This window comes from Lissotriton vulgaris, chromosome 3_1 (genome assembly GCF_964263255.1).
Source record: "Lissotriton vulgaris chromosome 3_1, aLisVul1.2, whole genome shotgun sequence".
Classification (NCBI taxonomy): Eukaryota; Metazoa; Chordata; class Amphibia; order Caudata; family Salamandridae; genus Lissotriton; species Lissotriton vulgaris.
In genome coordinates this window covers 2074352557-2074369090 of record NC_141689.1, presented here as the reverse complement: position 1 = coordinate 2074369090, position 16534 = coordinate 2074352557, and the positions used below count along the sequence as shown (strand labels likewise).

Below are 16534 nucleotides of genomic sequence, written 5' to 3'. Positions count from 1 at the left end.
GAAGCAGGTTCTCGACCCAGGGGTCCAGAAACATATCTGGTGGTGGCAGCTGAAAGCAGTCACTCAGTCTGGACACTAGTGGTAGGTTAGATTTCAGGGGCATCTCTAAGGTGCCCTCTGTGTGCATTTGTCATTAAATCCCACACTGGTATCAGTGTGGGTTTAATGTGCTGAGAAGTCTGATACTAAACTTCTCAGATTTCAGTGTAGCCATTATGGTGCTGTGGAGTTCGTAATGACAAACTTCCAGGACCATATAATCTTAATGGCAGCACTGCACTTACAATGTGTAAGAATGGACTTACACACTGTAGGCTGTAGGCTGTGTCCTTGCTCCTATGTTCTTCAACCTATTTTTGTCTGAACTCTCTGCAGTTCTTGACTCAGTCAATTTGCATCCACCCAAAGTGGGTAGCTTTCGTCTGTCCAACTTATTTTACGCTGATGATCTGGTTCTTCTTAGCCATTCAAAGATTGGCCTACAACGTCTCCTGGATGCAACCGCCATATATTCCAACAGGAATGGGTTACAGAAGAATAAAAAGAAAAACAAAACCCTTACGGTCCTCATATTTGGGACCAAAAATCCGGGAAGGTCAGTAGACCAGGAAAGAATAGAAGCAACCAGATGTCACAAATATATAGGCATCCTTTTTAATAACAACAGCAGGTATGTGAGTTAGCTGGCAGAGCTAACAAATTTTATTTTTTATTTATTTATTATTTTTTTTTATTTTTTGCATTTGTAATGCGCACAGATACCCACAAAGGGTTTCCCGGCGCCATGGCTAAGAGAACAAGGCACAGAAAGCAACTGCTGACAACACATTGACCGCTATTTATTTAAACAGTTATTTATTAAACAGCCAAGTTTTAACTTGTTTCTTAAAACTGGCATAGTTCTCCTCTTTGCGCAGGGCTAAAGGAAGGGAGTTCCAAAGAACTGGTCCCAGGTGGGAAAAAGATTTACCTCCCATTCGGGCCAGTTTGAATCTGGGTACCGTGAAGGTTGCTCCATTTAAAGAGCGGAGATTCCGTACAGGTACATGGGGCCTAACCAATTTCTGCAGATACCATGGTGCGGTTCCCGCTCTGATCTTGAACATATAGGTCAAGGCCTTAAACCGGACCCGGTTCTCAACTTTCAACCAGTGTAGGTCTCTAAGGTGACTCGAGATCCTTGCTGTCCTAGGGATCTTACACAACAGCCTGGCTGCGGAGTTCTGGACCAGCTGTAACCGCCTGGTTACAGCTAAGTTGGAGCCCAGGTATAGAATGTTACCGTAGTCAAGCCTAGATGTTATTAGCGCATTGACTACGGTCTTCTGGGTATCCACAGGCAGCATCCAGATAATCTTCCGCAACCATTTAATAATCGTGAAACAAATGCCAGCCACTTTGTTAGCCTGTTGTTTCATCGATAAAGAATCATCGATACACACCCCTAAATTTCTAACCTGGGTAGCTGGACTGGGGAAAGCGCCCAGGGATGGCGGCCAGTGCCTCTCCTGCCACAGATCACGATTTTTTCCCAGGAGAAGAATCTCCGTCTTCTCCCCGTTGAGCTTCAGCTGGTTTGCTGACATCCAGCTGAAGACCTCCTGAAGACCAAGTTTCAGAGCTGAAGGGGATGAAGACTCTGAGTTGGTGAGGGAAAAAATAATCTGTGAGTCATCCGCATAGGTCATGAGTTCAAGACCTACCCGCTCTGCTAAATCAGCAAGGGGGCGGAGATAAAGATTGAAAAATAATGGGCTTAGAATTGAGCCCTGGGGCACGCCATGAGATGACGGAAAAATATCCGACTGGGCATGAGAGGACGAGATCTGAAACGTCCGGTTGCTCAGATAAGATCTAATCCAGTCCAATGCGATCCCTCCGACACCATCCCCACTCAGCCTGGCAAGCAGTCTGTTGTGCGAGATGGTGTCGAAAGCCGCGCTCAAATCGAGCAGGACGAGAGCAACCGTTTGTCCGTCGTCCAAAAGTCCCCTGATCTTCTCCGTAACTCCTAGGAGGGCAGATTCGGTGGAATGGCCTGCCCTGAAGCCCGACTGGGAAAAGTGGAGCAAGTTGTTGTTCTCCGTGTACGATGAGAGCACGCCATGGATATGCTTCTCTAAAATTTTTGAGAAAGCAGGCAGCAGAGATATTGGGCGATAGTTTGCAAGAACCTCTGGGTCAGCAGATGGCTTCTTCAACAGAGGGCTGACCATAGCGTGCTTCCACGATGCCGGAACAGTTGCCAGACGGATGGAAGCATTAAGTGTCTCGGCAATAGTTCCTAACGCAACGTCATCCAGTTGGCACAGAATGTTAATAGGGAGGGGATCGCACGGAGAACCTGATTTGATGGAGGTCGCCAAAAGTTTTAAAGTGCCCACGGAAATGTAAGGCCAGGAATCCAGCCGATTTCCTAGTGGGCTTTCTGAAGGAAGGGCTTCCCTGTCCTCCCTCACTGAGGGGTTAATGTTTGCAAGAATAGTGTCGATCTTTCCCACAAAGTACGTAGCAAGATCTTGGCATTTTTGAGGGGTCAGGGGGCACGCGACCGCCGCAGAATTTGCTCCGGCTAAGTCTTTTACAGTACTGAAAAGGGTCCGTGCTTTATTGGCAGCCATATTAATGGTCTCCGTTACATAAAATGCCTTAGCTCTGGAACAGGCCGTGTGATAAAGGTTTCTAGCCCTACGGTACAGTTCCTTAGATTGGGGATCATAGTGCTTACGCCACTTCCTCTCAAGTCCCTTACACTTAGTTTTTTCCAGCTTCAGTTCTTCTGTATACCAGGGAGCCGGGGGCCGATGGAGATTCCCTCTGCACCTTGTAACGGGTAGGCAAATATCCACTGCACTTTGTAGCCAAGTGTGGGCTTCCAGCGCATTGATCTCCATATCATCACCTAAAACTGGGGGGGATACCCGTAAAGCATTCTGCAGTTCGGTCAAATCTATCTTTTTCCAGTTTCTCATGGAAATTGGGGGCCGGGCAGAACCTAGCTTCTCAGGTTGTATAAGCGTAATACTAAAGAGTGTTAGGAAATGGTCCGACCAACAAATAGGGTCGGTTTTTACCCATTTTAGCTCCTGTATATTGGAGATAATAGGATCCAACAGATGCCCCGCTTTATGCGTGGGGTCCTCATTTCTCAGGGACATATTCAAAGTATTAAAGTCTTCCAGAAGATTGGAAGCGATGCAATTAGATTTGTCCTCAAAATGGAGGTTTAAGTCCCCCAATATGGTCAGATTTTGGGCATTTAGAAAGTACGGGGAAATAAGGTTAACCAAATTTGCAGCCCATACACTGCCATTACCCGGGGGGCGGTAAATTAAGAAGCCGGAGAACATAAAGTTAGGGTTCAAGGATATTTTAAAAAATGCGGCTTCGCATCCAGGGATATTGACCGGTTCAAAGTCACAATTAAAATCCCTGTCAAAGATCACAGCGATACCCCCGCCGACCTGTTTTTCTCTGTCTGCTCTAACAATAGCATAGTTAGAGGGCAGAGCAGCGGCTACATCGGGGCCTGAACCGTCGTGCAGCCAGGTCTCTGTTAAAAATATCGCGCAAGGTTTTTCTTCCATTAGGAGGTGGTGAATATCAGCTTTGTGTTGGGGCAGTGATCTACAATTCACAGTGTAAAAAGTAAAAATACGAGAGTTTGCAACAGAGGCTAGAGTAGGTGGCATAGGCTTATATAGGACCTCTGGATAGGGTTGTATGTTAGTAAGTGCAAAAGCACAATGGGGGCACACATGTGTACCTTTCAGGGAAGGCTTTAAAATGGAACAGTAATTGGTAATGGTAGGGCGCAATGCCCGTATATGGTCCACTGTGATCCTACCTGTCTCAACATTTCGTGCACCGTGACCCGGCCTGGCCCGGACGGGCACAGACGGGCTGGTCTTAGGCTCGTCTTTGGCGCAGTCCGAGGCGCCTACCCTGCGCGCCATCGCTGCGCGCTGGGGCCGACGAGTAGCTAAATACCCTTCAGGAAGCGGAGGTCTAGAGCGCTAACCGCTCGAGACTCCGTTAGGTGCCGCCCCTGTCCCGCCCTTCACAGCCGCGATTGGCTGGGGTGCCGGTTGATTCAAACGGAGCGAGAGCAGCCCCCAAAAGAAGATACATGTCCCTGGTGAGTGCGAGTGAGTGCTCAAATTGACAGGGTGAATAGTAAAAACACAGTAAGGTCACTACAATAATTTAAAATTGTTATTAAAAATCGAGTTACAACTCGAGAACACAGGGCAAAGTTCACCAATCTGTCTAGTGTGCCACAGAGATTTTGAACGCTTTCAAATGTAACAAGACTCGGCGCCCAGCGGGGAGTGAACAAAGAAAGGCAATGCGCTGTCTTTCACACTCAGATCCATCTATAAAAAATTCAACGATCCAACATTCGCTCCAATCCTTCAGGTGGCCCAGGCAAACGTTATCCCAAGCCTAACATATCGGTGTGAGGTCCTAAAAGGGCGGGACAGCGGGCAACAAGACAAAATAGTTGCAAACATTTACAGAACTATCTTCCAGCTCCCCCCTTTCACGTCACCAGCACAAATCAGACTGGAATTCGATATCTGCAGACAGGCACTGGCCCGCAGGGTGGCCTTCTTAATAAGCTGTCACAAACCTGGGGACGTCCAAGGAAGGCAGCCTGGCCCACTACATATGGATTCCGTTGAAAACAAGTAGATGGTCGGAGGTCATCACTATGTGTCCCACGGCCTCAGTTCTCTTGGCTTGAGCAACCTTTGGGATCTACAAGTTAGTCAACAAGAAATCAAGAGGATAGCAAAAATCTGTGCAAATCGACTTTCTTGATGAGAAAACAAGGCTAGCCTTTCTGAACGGAACCATGGTTGGATGACTCTACACACTTACCCACAGCTGAAACCCCAGAGCTACCTAACAACCACCTTTAATGAACGCACTAAGCTGCAGCTCTTAAGGCTGAGAATGGGGGTGATTCCTTTGACCTTTCACCTCCCAAAATGGAAAAGAGATTGTGCCAATGAAACGTGGTGGCTTTGCGGCCAACACAGGGACCACATAATACACATGATATGCTTGTGCCCTAATATCATGGTCCCTATTGCGAAGGGTTCGTTTCGCTAAGGACATAAGATATTGCAGAGGGTGGTGCTGGCTTGCTTTGACCCCTTAAACTCTACCCTTACCGATGTCTTGGTCAGATTTATGGATCGCTTCACTAAAAGCTAGAGGAGGCGTGATGTGCGCCTGATGGTCGGGCAGGTGACCTGACTCCCTGCTTCACTGAGATTACCATTTCTGGTCACTGATCTACATATGTCTTAGACCCAACATTAAGGCACTGTATAAGCAGTGGAGCCTATTTTCCCTTACCGTTTATAGATACAAACTCTCCCCCCCTACTAGGAAGACTCCAAACCTCAGTGTGTCGTGGACTGTGCATCAAGCTATAAAGCTTTTTATGTCAAAATGATTCTCATAATTACTTTTCTTAACTGTCAACTGTTTAAATTGGACTTCAGCGCCTTTTTAGATTAGGCTTTCACAATGTCTTTAGATTTTTTAGCGAAGCTAAGCACCTAGCAATGAATTCCAGTTATTATATATTGTTGCAAGGGTTTTTAGAAAATCATGCAATAAAGAAATATTTTGAGATTTTGACTTAATAGTTTTCTAAGCAGATACAAACAGTAGTAATAATATTAAATATTAACTATGCTGTGGAGCATTAGGCTTCAATTGCACAACAAACTCTTAGAAAGCACGTGGAAACACTAATTTGACTGCTGTGACTCCCTCACTATAAGAAGCTCAATGTGACTCTTGCAAAGCAAAGAAGTGAGAAGAGTTCCTGGCCAAACAGGAGTCAAGGAGAGGGTTTCGGAAATTGTCCTTTATTTTGCAGTTCTGTAATGGCCATTTGATTTCTTTCCAATATGAATAAATGCCACTGTTCTAGAGCCCCAAGGTTGTAGTAATTCTCCTCCCCATCCCTGCTATGAAGGTGGATGCAAATTATGTTTTCATTCTCTAACAAAAAACAAGTTCTGGTGCATTCCTTCAGAAATGTTGTATCTAATCTTCAAATCTCCACCCTGTTTGTGCTTGTTTTAGCTAATAGCAATGAAAATGTTTCATTTAAGCAACCCAGCATGAAAAAAAAACGATTTACTATGTAAGGAAGTTGGTGTGATGCCAACATTCTGCTCATGCACTGCATTGGCATTTGTGAAGGGCATCCACCATTTTACCCTGCACAGCATATTGTCTTTGCTGCTGCAAGCCTGAAGCCACAAAATTACGTACTGAGAACATGTGCATTGAAATATTCTTTCAGACACATAAGGAATGAGCCAACGGCACAGATAGTTGTTAAAAAAGTGTGATTATCAGTAGTTCAGTTTCAGGAGACGCCAGGCCCATGTTAACGGTATTTTAATGCGCTAAACTTTAAACAGATGTGATTTTTTCAGATCTGCTTTAAGCAATCGTAGAATTTGCAGACAGACGGTAACACATTTCCTAGACACAAACATTTATAGTATTTTCAATGTAGAGAGAATGCCATTAACTGCAGAATGAATTATTATGAATTGCTATGAAAATGCCCTCATTGTCCAACATAGCATTGCTTCAAAAGGCACAGCCAGAAGAATGAGAAATTAAATGTGATTTGTAAGCAAATCTAAGTAGCACAAGAAAAAAAAATCATGAATTACAACCTATATTAACCCTTGCATTGGAAGTTTCCTTTTTGGAATTCATAGAGTTTTTGAAAAGCGGAATCGATTCTGCTTCTATCCCACAACCCGTCCTGCCCATCTGGGACATCAGCACGCCGCATCGCGTGCTAACATTCAGGGTCGGTTTGGCCGTAGGGGGCACCAGGCATTTCCCCGGTGGGCCGCTAGGGTGGGGGCCGGTTTTGGGCACCTGGGGGGCCGTTTTTGTTACCGGGGGTCGTCAATATCAGCCTCCTGTAACAAAATCGGACAAAACCGGCCCTGGCAAACTGCTCGGCTGCACCCCCCAGGAGGGAGTTGCCGAGCAGTTTGCCAGGGCCGGTTTCAGTTCCCAGTCTGGTCCTGCTAACATCACAGATCCCTACTAGTGCAGAGAGAACCATTTAGTGGTTGTTTTCACCCCCTGATACCTCCCACTACCTTATTACTGGAGGCATATTTATTTATTTAAAAATATGTTTTCCCCTGAGGGTAACCTTAACCCCCACCCCAAGGGGAAAACAAAATGGCAGGCATAATTTTCTGTCATTCGGGGGTAGGGTGGGTTGGTCTCCTTGGAAAATGGTCTGACCCCTGCTGGGTATAACTATTTATTTGAAAATATGTTTTCTCCTAAAGGAGGGCGCTATTACACATCCTAGCCATAGTTCACTGGCCCACCAGGGAGTGTGATGATCAATGCAATTGGCATGTTTTTTGTTTTGTTTCACTGTACACGTATGCAGCTGGTCTGTGGAAATTAAATCTGCCCCAATGTAATGTGGACTACTTTTGATTGTACTCAAATAAACAAGGGTAAGACTGGCAAAGGTTTTGTGTCATGTTTTGAATTATTTTTTTCACATATTCGACACAGAATTCTTGTTGGGATTATACAAAATAGATGAAATATGACTAAGTGTGTTGCTTTGTACAAAAAAGTAACACAACACATTCCTTTATTTTGTGGAAGGAGGCATTCCAAGGGTGGTGCATAAGTGTACCTGTACTTCCACACTTTTTTATGGCTATCCATATCTACAAAGACTTGGACCTGCGCTTAAAATACAGCGTGTGCCTGAGCCTGGTGTAAAAGAAGACATTTCTTTGCAAAAGCATCTATATGCTAAATGTTTTTTTGCTTTTACACTTTGGCACACACATCTCGCAGACACACCAATAAGCAAAGTGCTTTTTTGCTTTTACTGATTTCGAACCATACTTCTGCCTTCGACATAGGTCAACTTTTTTCAGAAGAAATGTGTTAGACAGGTTTCGGACAGGCTTTAGACATTCTACCATGATGGCATCTCAGTGGATGCCTGCTGCCCAGTCCTAAACTTGAGTTGTGGAGGCCAGCTCTGAGGCAGGATCAGATACACAGAGAGCATCCAAGGGAGAAGAAAATAGAGCAGAACGTAGAGGTGATTTGTCAGTTGTCGAAGTTGCATCCAATAAAGGATTATGATCATGGCAGTCATGATGTCCCTTCACAAGCACAATCTATGCAACAGAGAAACAGTAGGATTGTAGAACACCCAGAGAGCAGGGACATTTAGCAGCACCTATAGATGGTGCGCTTTCTATGACATGCCCCCCAATTTGGAGCAGCCATAAGCTTCCCCATTCACTGCAGAAACTGAATTTAAAGCTGATAAAGATTTATTTTTGACAATTGACTATTTACATCAGACTTCCTTGGTGCACCAAATAAATCTGCATGCCGACCAGCTTCTAAGAGAGCATGGAGACACTCTTGAGCCTCATTCTAGGGCACACAGGTGGGCTCCCTCTTCACTTGGGGAGTTGCATAGATTTCTGGGCCTTACACTCAAAATGGGTATAGTGCACAGACCAACTGTTCAGTCCAACTGGTCTACTCACATGATTTGGATATCACCCAAATTCACACAGGTAAGGAACAGAGATTCTTCTTCACATAGAATGATGCTTTGTGGCACCTAGAACTAGGACCCACACCAACCAACCACACCCGCAACCTCAGCATCATCCTCGACAATAAGCTCACAATGAAAAGACAGTTCAACGCAGTCACTTCTGCCTGCTTCCTCACCCTTTTCATGCTTCGCAAAATCATCAAGTGCCTCTGTATTGACATCAGATGCCCTGTCAAGAAAGCCCTGATCACGAGCCGAAAGACTACTGTAACATACTTTTCATAGGAATCACCTTGCAACTCCTCATGAAACTGCAAACAATACAAAACGCAGTGACCAGGCTCATCTTAGACCTCCCAAATGGACCCACATCACACTCCACCTCAAGAAGCTTCACTGGCTCCCCATTCTGAAGAGATGCCGTTCAAGTTGTTGATCCATTCCTTCAAAGCTCTCCACAACCAGGGACCAGCATATATCAATCACTGACTGAACTTCCACCTTCCCTCCAGGCACCTGCGCTCCTCCTTCCTCTGCTCACCCACAGCCCCTGCATCCACTGTAGCAACAGTGGAGGACACTCCTTTTACCACCTTGCTGATAAGGCCTGGAACAACCTCCCACTCCACCTACAGACTGCATCTTCTCTGCTAGAGTTTAGGGAAGGATTCAAGACATGGACGTTGAACTAAGCCCTCTGCAGCAGCACTCTCAGTGCCTGGATACCCTCTCGGGTAAAATACCAATTGATTGATTGAGAGTTGAGCTGTTCAGCAAGCTTTACAAAGCTGGCGCTGTGGCATGCAGTACAGTTCGCTGTCACTGCAAAGGGCCCTGCATGAGCTTTTATTTAAGAAGCTCCAAAAATCCCACAGTACCGTGTTGCATTCCAATCAACTGCTTGCATTCAATTACTCTGATAGGTGGAAGTTGTTCATGGCCACTGCAAACAATTGTGGCCCGTGGTGGGACTGCTGCTGGGGGCTGACGTGGGGTGGGGGAGGGGAGGGGTGTGGGGTAGTAAACTATGGATTACGGCCGATTAGAGGTAAGTAAGTAATTTTGTTGTGCATGCTACATTGCATTTGGTGATGCAGCACGCGCAACAAAATTTGTTTTATTTATTTATATGTTTACTTACCTCTAATCGGCTGTAATCCATAGTTTACTACCCCTCACCTTGCCCCTCCCCCGCCCCACGTCAGAGCCCAGCAGTACTCCCACCACAGGCCGCTACTGACTGCAAATCATGATGAGAGCAGTTCCCCATACAAGGTTTGGGGTTAATTAACTGAATTTCACGAGCCCACCTACGCACTTGATTACAACAAGTACATGGGTGGAGTGGACCAGAATGTCTATGTACTTCAGGCACAATAAATTAGTCATAAAACCTGCACATGGTATAAGTACCTATTTACCCACCTTATCCAGATGGCAACTTACAATATGTATGTTTACTGTCAGACCACCGCAGGAAGACTAATGTCTTTCCTTGACATTCAGTTGAATATCACTAAAAGTCTCACAGCTGCAGACACAGTAATTGCTGCTTCATCTGCTGGAGAAGAAGTGGTAATCCTGAAGGATCAGCACTTTGCTGATCACATTCCTGCAGCAGTGAGGAAGACCCAACTTATGTTGTCATTGCAGACTCTGCTCTAAGTAAAAATCAGGATACTCGTTACTATCCCCAGTGCCCATCTCGCCAAGGCCTATGTTTTATAACTTGCTTTACTGTGTACCATACAAAAGTGAAGTATTGGGAAATTGACTGAGTTGGAACTGTTCTAATATATAATTTCAATGGCTCTACATGGATATATACCTTTCATGGACCACTATTTCACTAGGCAAGCAGACTTTCAATTTGTTTCCTCTTGTTGAAATAAATCTTGTACTTGCGTAAGGTCTGCTTCACACATTTATCTGCCATTTGAATGAGGTAGATGTTATATTTGTCAGATGACAAGTGCATTACAGTGACCGCACTGCACATAATGGTGGACAGAACAGAGCACTCTGTGTTACAAAATGTAAAGCCTTTAGTAGTTTTTGAAGTACTCTTTTGGTAACTTAATGCAGACTTTGACAGGATATTTACCTTAGTTTCAAAGGTAGATATGCTCGCTTTGTTCAAGGATTCTAGGCCTATACAAATTCTTGAAAATTCCCAACTTGCATCCACAACCTGGACAGAATAGGATTTATTACAGTGAGTGCGCTAAAGATGTAGTAGGGGGCTGGCAAAGATGGCATTAGTTAAGGTATACTTGGCAAGTAGACAGGATTAATCAGGACTTTGAGTGTGACAGAGACATGAAAAGATAGGAAAAGTATAGGTTAGGTTTGCTTTCATAGGGATATCACATAGGCAGAGACAAAAAGCTAAGGTAGTAAAGTTACACAAGCCGTCACTATATATTCACCAAAGGATACAACCACATCAGTGCCGCACTCCACCTAACACTCAATGGCGCCCTCACTCAACTAACCAGACAACTCCAAACCATATAGAATGCACCAGGCTGGCTCATCCTCAACTTCCCACTGTGCACACTCATCACCCCACACCTTAAAGACCTTCACTGGCTCCCCATCCACAAGCAAGCTCTATTCAAAGTCCTCACACACATATTATTCACAGCGTTACACAACACCGAGCCAGCATACCTAAACAACCAAGTGAGGTATTATTTTTTGAGAGACCTGGGTGGATGCTGAGTGGTATTAAATCTGTGGCTCCCCACAGATTCCATCATTTTCCCTCACAGGAATGCAAGGTAAATGTGTATTTTTAGCCAATGTTTGCAGTTTGCAAGGGCTTCTTTCTAAAAAAGAAAACTGGTGAGAGGAAAACAAGTCATGCTACCCTGGACTGCTAGGGGTCTCTAAATTTCAGAAATGTGCAGCTTTGGTAGGCTTCCAAAGGTGCCCGCTGAGCTAGGGCCCAAATCCATAGGTAGGCACATATGGCGTTTTGGGCTCTTTCCTATTTTAAGAGACAAGACCCATCCACAAAAATGAGGTACCAGGAAGTCTGGATGCTAGAAAATATGTGTGTCCCCACAGATTCTAGAACTTTAGGTTAATCCTAATTGCTTCTTTTGCAAGCTAGAAGAGGTTGAGCACAGCTTAATTTAGTGACTTTTGTGGTTGACACTGACAAAGATTGTGATTCTTGCCTGAGTGGGTCTACAACCTTCCTCAACAAATAACCCAGTGTTTTACACCTACCCACACAAGTGAGTTATAATTCTTTTCAGGAGACTTGGGAGAATGCTGGATGCTAGGAAATTTGTGAGTGACTGCAGATTTCACAACTATCAACCACAGAAATCTGAGTAAAACGTTGTGTGTATTTTTGCCAACGGTTTGCTAGGGCTTCCGGGTAAAAGCAAAATAGGTGAGAGCCCTGAAAATCATGGAGGCTTTGCTCCTACACATGTCTTATCTTTAGAAATGTGCATCTTTGGTAGGTCTCCCAAGGTGTGGGATAATCTGGGGCCAAAATCCAAACCTACTCAAATTGGAAAAAAATATTGATTTTAGTGGAAAAGTTGACGTGTCCATGTTGGGTTTTGGGCTCTTTCTTGGCGTGAGGCTGGGCCTACCCATAGAGGTCAGGTAAAATGTTTATTGGGAGTCTTGTAAGAACTCTGGGTGGTAGGAAATTTGTAGCTCCCTGCAGATTCTATAACTTCCCATTACATAAGTATGAGGAAAATGTATGTTTAAGCCACAGTTTGAGATTTGCAAGGGCTTCTGAGTAAAAATAAAACATGATGGGAGCCGCCAAGTCATGCCACCCTGGACTTCCCCGGGTAACTACTTTTCAGAAATGTGCAGGTTTTAGTAGCATTCCTTAGGTTTGGGCTGAGCCAGGGCATGAGATCCACAGCTAACCACTTTCCCCAAAAAAAGTTGTTTTTCAGTGGAAAAAGTTGATTTGTCCATGTTGCATTTTGAACCCTTTGAAGGGGTTAGGCCCGCACACACAAGTGAAGTACCATTTTTATCAGGAGATATAGGGGATTCTGTGTAGTAGGACATTTGTGGTTCCTAATAGATTCCAGAGGTTTTTCTCACAGAAATGTGAGAAATATATGTGTTAGACAGTTCGAGGTGTGGAATGGATTCTGGGTAAAAAACACCTTATTAGAATCACAGAAATCACACCAGCCTGGACCTCCAAGGGGTGACTAGTTTTCAGTAATATCAGGGTAGGGTATTTTTCCCCAGGTGGCTGTTGAAAGACAGTTCAAAATCTGCAAACTACCCATATTGTAAAAAAGCATGGAGTCCTGCTGGGCCAAATGAGATGCCCCTGGATTACATTTGGTAACTAGACATAATATCGAAAAAAAATATAGAATGGACATAATATCGAAGTAAAAATATAGAATGGACAAAATATCGAATGGACACAACATAGTGGTTATAAATATCGAATTGAAGGTAAGTAATATCGATTGTCAAAATGTACAAGTCAAAATATTGAAGTATATAATATAGGCATTAAAATATATTGAATGTTTAATAATATCGTTTTTTTTAATGTGTTTTGTACGTTAGTATATGTGTGAAAAGTGTTTATATTTTTTGTAATGTATGTTTTATTTTTTTTAAGACATGAATTTTATGTTATTTAATTTTTGCGTAATTTAATTCTGTAGCGGGTTGTGGGTTTATAGGGGAATAGGGTGGGAAGTAATTTAATTATATTACATTACATATTAATTTTTAGTAATTATTAATTATTTATAATTTCATTTTGCTTTTTAGTTCTGTAGCGGGTTGTGGGTTTATATGGGAATTGGTTGGGAAGAAATTTTATTGTAATTAATTAAATATGTTTTTTATTTATTGGTATTCATTTTGAATTTATTCTCAATTAATTTTTAATTGGTAATTAATTTTTATGAATTGGTAATTAATTTGTATTAATTGATTATTTCATAATTATGATAATTTTATTAATTTATTTTCTGTAGCTGGTTGTGGGTTTATAGGGGAATAGGGTGGGAAGTAATTTAATTGTAATTAATTATATATTAAAAATATTTTTTGTGTATTGATAATTTACTGTTAATTAATTATAAATTGATATACATTTTTATTATTAATTAGTTTTTGTTATTGAAAATTAATTAGTTGTTAATTAATTATGAATAGGTAATTAATTCTTAGTAACTAATATGTATTTGTATTTCTAATTGATTCATTATTACATAATATTAAATTGGTAACGAATTGTAATTAATTTTTTATTGGTATTGATATATAATTCATTTTTATTAATATATTAAATCAATACTTTCCCTACTGTTAAACTCACTGGAGTGGGAATTGTAATTTTTATCCCTACGCTATCCAATGCTTTCCCTACTGTTGCACTCTCTGGAGTGGGAATAGTAATTTTTACCCTCCCGCTCTCCGACGCTTTCCCTCCTGTTGCACTCACAGGAGTGGGAATAGTAATTTTTATCCTTTCGCTATCCAACGCTTTCCCCTATTTTTGCACTCACAGGAGTTGGAATAGTAGTTTTTAACCTCACGCTATCCAACGCTTTCCCTACTGTTGCACTCTCTGGAGTGGGAATAGTAATTTTTACCCCTACCCTATCCAACACTTTTCCTACTGTTGCACTCTCTGGAGTGGGAATAGGAATTTTTACTCTCCCGCTATGCAACACTTTCCCTACTGTTGCACTCACTGGAGTGGGAATAGTAATTTTTACCCCTACACTATCTAACGCTCTCCCTACTGTTGCACTCACTGGAGTGGGAATAGTAATTTTTACCCTCCCGCTATCCAACGCTTTCCCTACTGTTGCACTCACTGGAGTGGGAATATTAATTTTTACCCCTATGCTATCCAAAGCTTTCCCTACTGTTGCACTCACTGGAGTGTGAATAGTAACTGTTACCCTCCCGCTATCCTACGGTAAAAACATTGTATATTTCTTATTAATATTACGTTAATATACATATGTATTAAAAAATACAATTGTATGTTTATTTAACTTACATTAATTATTTATTAATTTTAAATGTTATTTAAGTATTTTTGAGTATGTTTTAGTAAATTATATTTATTATTTAATTAATTTTAAATTAATTTTAAGACATTTAAAAAAAATCGATATTTTGCCTAACTATATTTTTTACAATGATATTTTTGATTCAATATTTTCGTACTTACCTGTTTGTAGATAGGAATTCGATATTTTTGCATTCTATATTTTGTCCACTATATTTTGGTAGGTCGATATTTTGGCATTCTATATTCTGTCAGTGATCCCCAGGCCAGCACTCTTCCCAGCTGCAGTTTAACTACTCTGTGATTTCCTAGGCCCCATCTCCCTCGACGATCTCAACAGTAAATCACAGTACAGGATTTTCTCAGCCAATGGGCCTTTAGCAATACTGCCTGTCGGCAGGTATTGCAAAAGAGGATTTTTCGGAGATCGAGATGTATTAGTTGGGTGTCATGATCTAAGGCAAGGGAAGGAAGGCAAGGAGAGCCAAACTAGTATCTGCCTCATTAAAGTAGAATTACAAAAACAGCTGGCTGAGAAAGTGGCAACAGGATATTGGACGTCTAGGAGGAAACTGTATGAGACGGGGGAGCAGGCAGGGAAGGCACTGGCGCTGAGAATTAGACAAGATAACACCAAAAATGAAATATCTAATATCCATGCGAACGGACGGGATTTTGTGGAGCCCCAAGACATTCTTTCGGTATTTGCAGAATTCTATCAAACCCTGTATAAGAAAGAAATGAGGGGTGAGCGTCCACTAGGCAGATATCCGGATACAGGGCCCAAATTGGGATCGTCCGAGATAGAAAACCTAGAGCGAGATGTAACGGCTGGTGAGATTCGGGAGGCTCTATTTGACATGGCTGTCGGTAAAGCCGCAGGGCCAGATAGCATCCCTCTGGAGCTGTACAAGTGCCTATCGGTCGAGGTGGCTCCGATGCTGCTAGATTTATTTAATGGGATCATCTGTACGGGTAAAATCCCAGAATCATGGAAGGACACTAATATAGTGGTCTTCCATAAAAAGGGAAAGCCAAGAGAAAGCCCTCGGTCCTACAGGCCAATATCCCTTATACATTCGGATAATAAGCTATATGCAAAGATCTTGACTACGCGGTTGGGGAGGGTCATTGGTGGGCTCGTCTGGCAGCATGTGTTCATCCCTGGACGAGGGACAACGGAACATATCAGAAAAGAAATTACGTTGTTTGAGGCTCATGCTGCGGGGGGAGGGGGGTTGCTATGATCCAGTTGGCAGTATCTGTGGGATGTTCTCGCTGGTAGAGGGTTTGGCCCAAAAACTTCTGAAGGCTATAAAGGCTATGTATTGCGATCCAGTAACCATAATTCAGATGATGGGTCAAAGTTCAGAAAAGATCACTATAAGTAGGGGCCCCCGTCAAGGGTGCCCCTGCTCACCCATCTTGTTTGCATTGTACATTGACCCGCTGGTCAGGCAAATTCTGGGGAATCATGAAATCAAGCCAGTGACTACCAGCGGATTCGAGGGTAAGATCCTAGCATATGCTGACGATTTGGCAGTGATCACACCCGAGCCTGCCGAGACTATGAAAACTCTGGTGGAAGTTACTAGGGAATTTGGATGTCACTCCAGATATCGCCTCAACGAGGCAAAAACCCAGATAATATGTTCAAAGGATGTTGTGAAAGTTGATCAAAGGTATGTCGATTCAGCGACATATGTTGGGGTAATAATTAATGCATCAACAAGTTCAATTGTCCAGGATAATTTTAACCCACTCCTCAAAAAAATTGAGGCGGATTTGAAGCGTATGGATGTATTACATTTTTGACTACTGTATTACATCTGTCCCTCATAGGAAGGACAAATGTGCTAAAAATGACGATGCTGCCC

General features: G+C 42.8%; 1 protein-coding gene across 1 annotated transcript in view; it reads right to left on the bottom strand.

Moving 5' to 3' along the window:
* Window positions 1–16534, bottom strand: part of SGCZ (sarcoglycan zeta) — a 1984974-nt gene that overhangs the window by 117974 nt on the left and 1850466 nt on the right. The gene's annotated exons all lie outside the window — the stretch shown is intronic.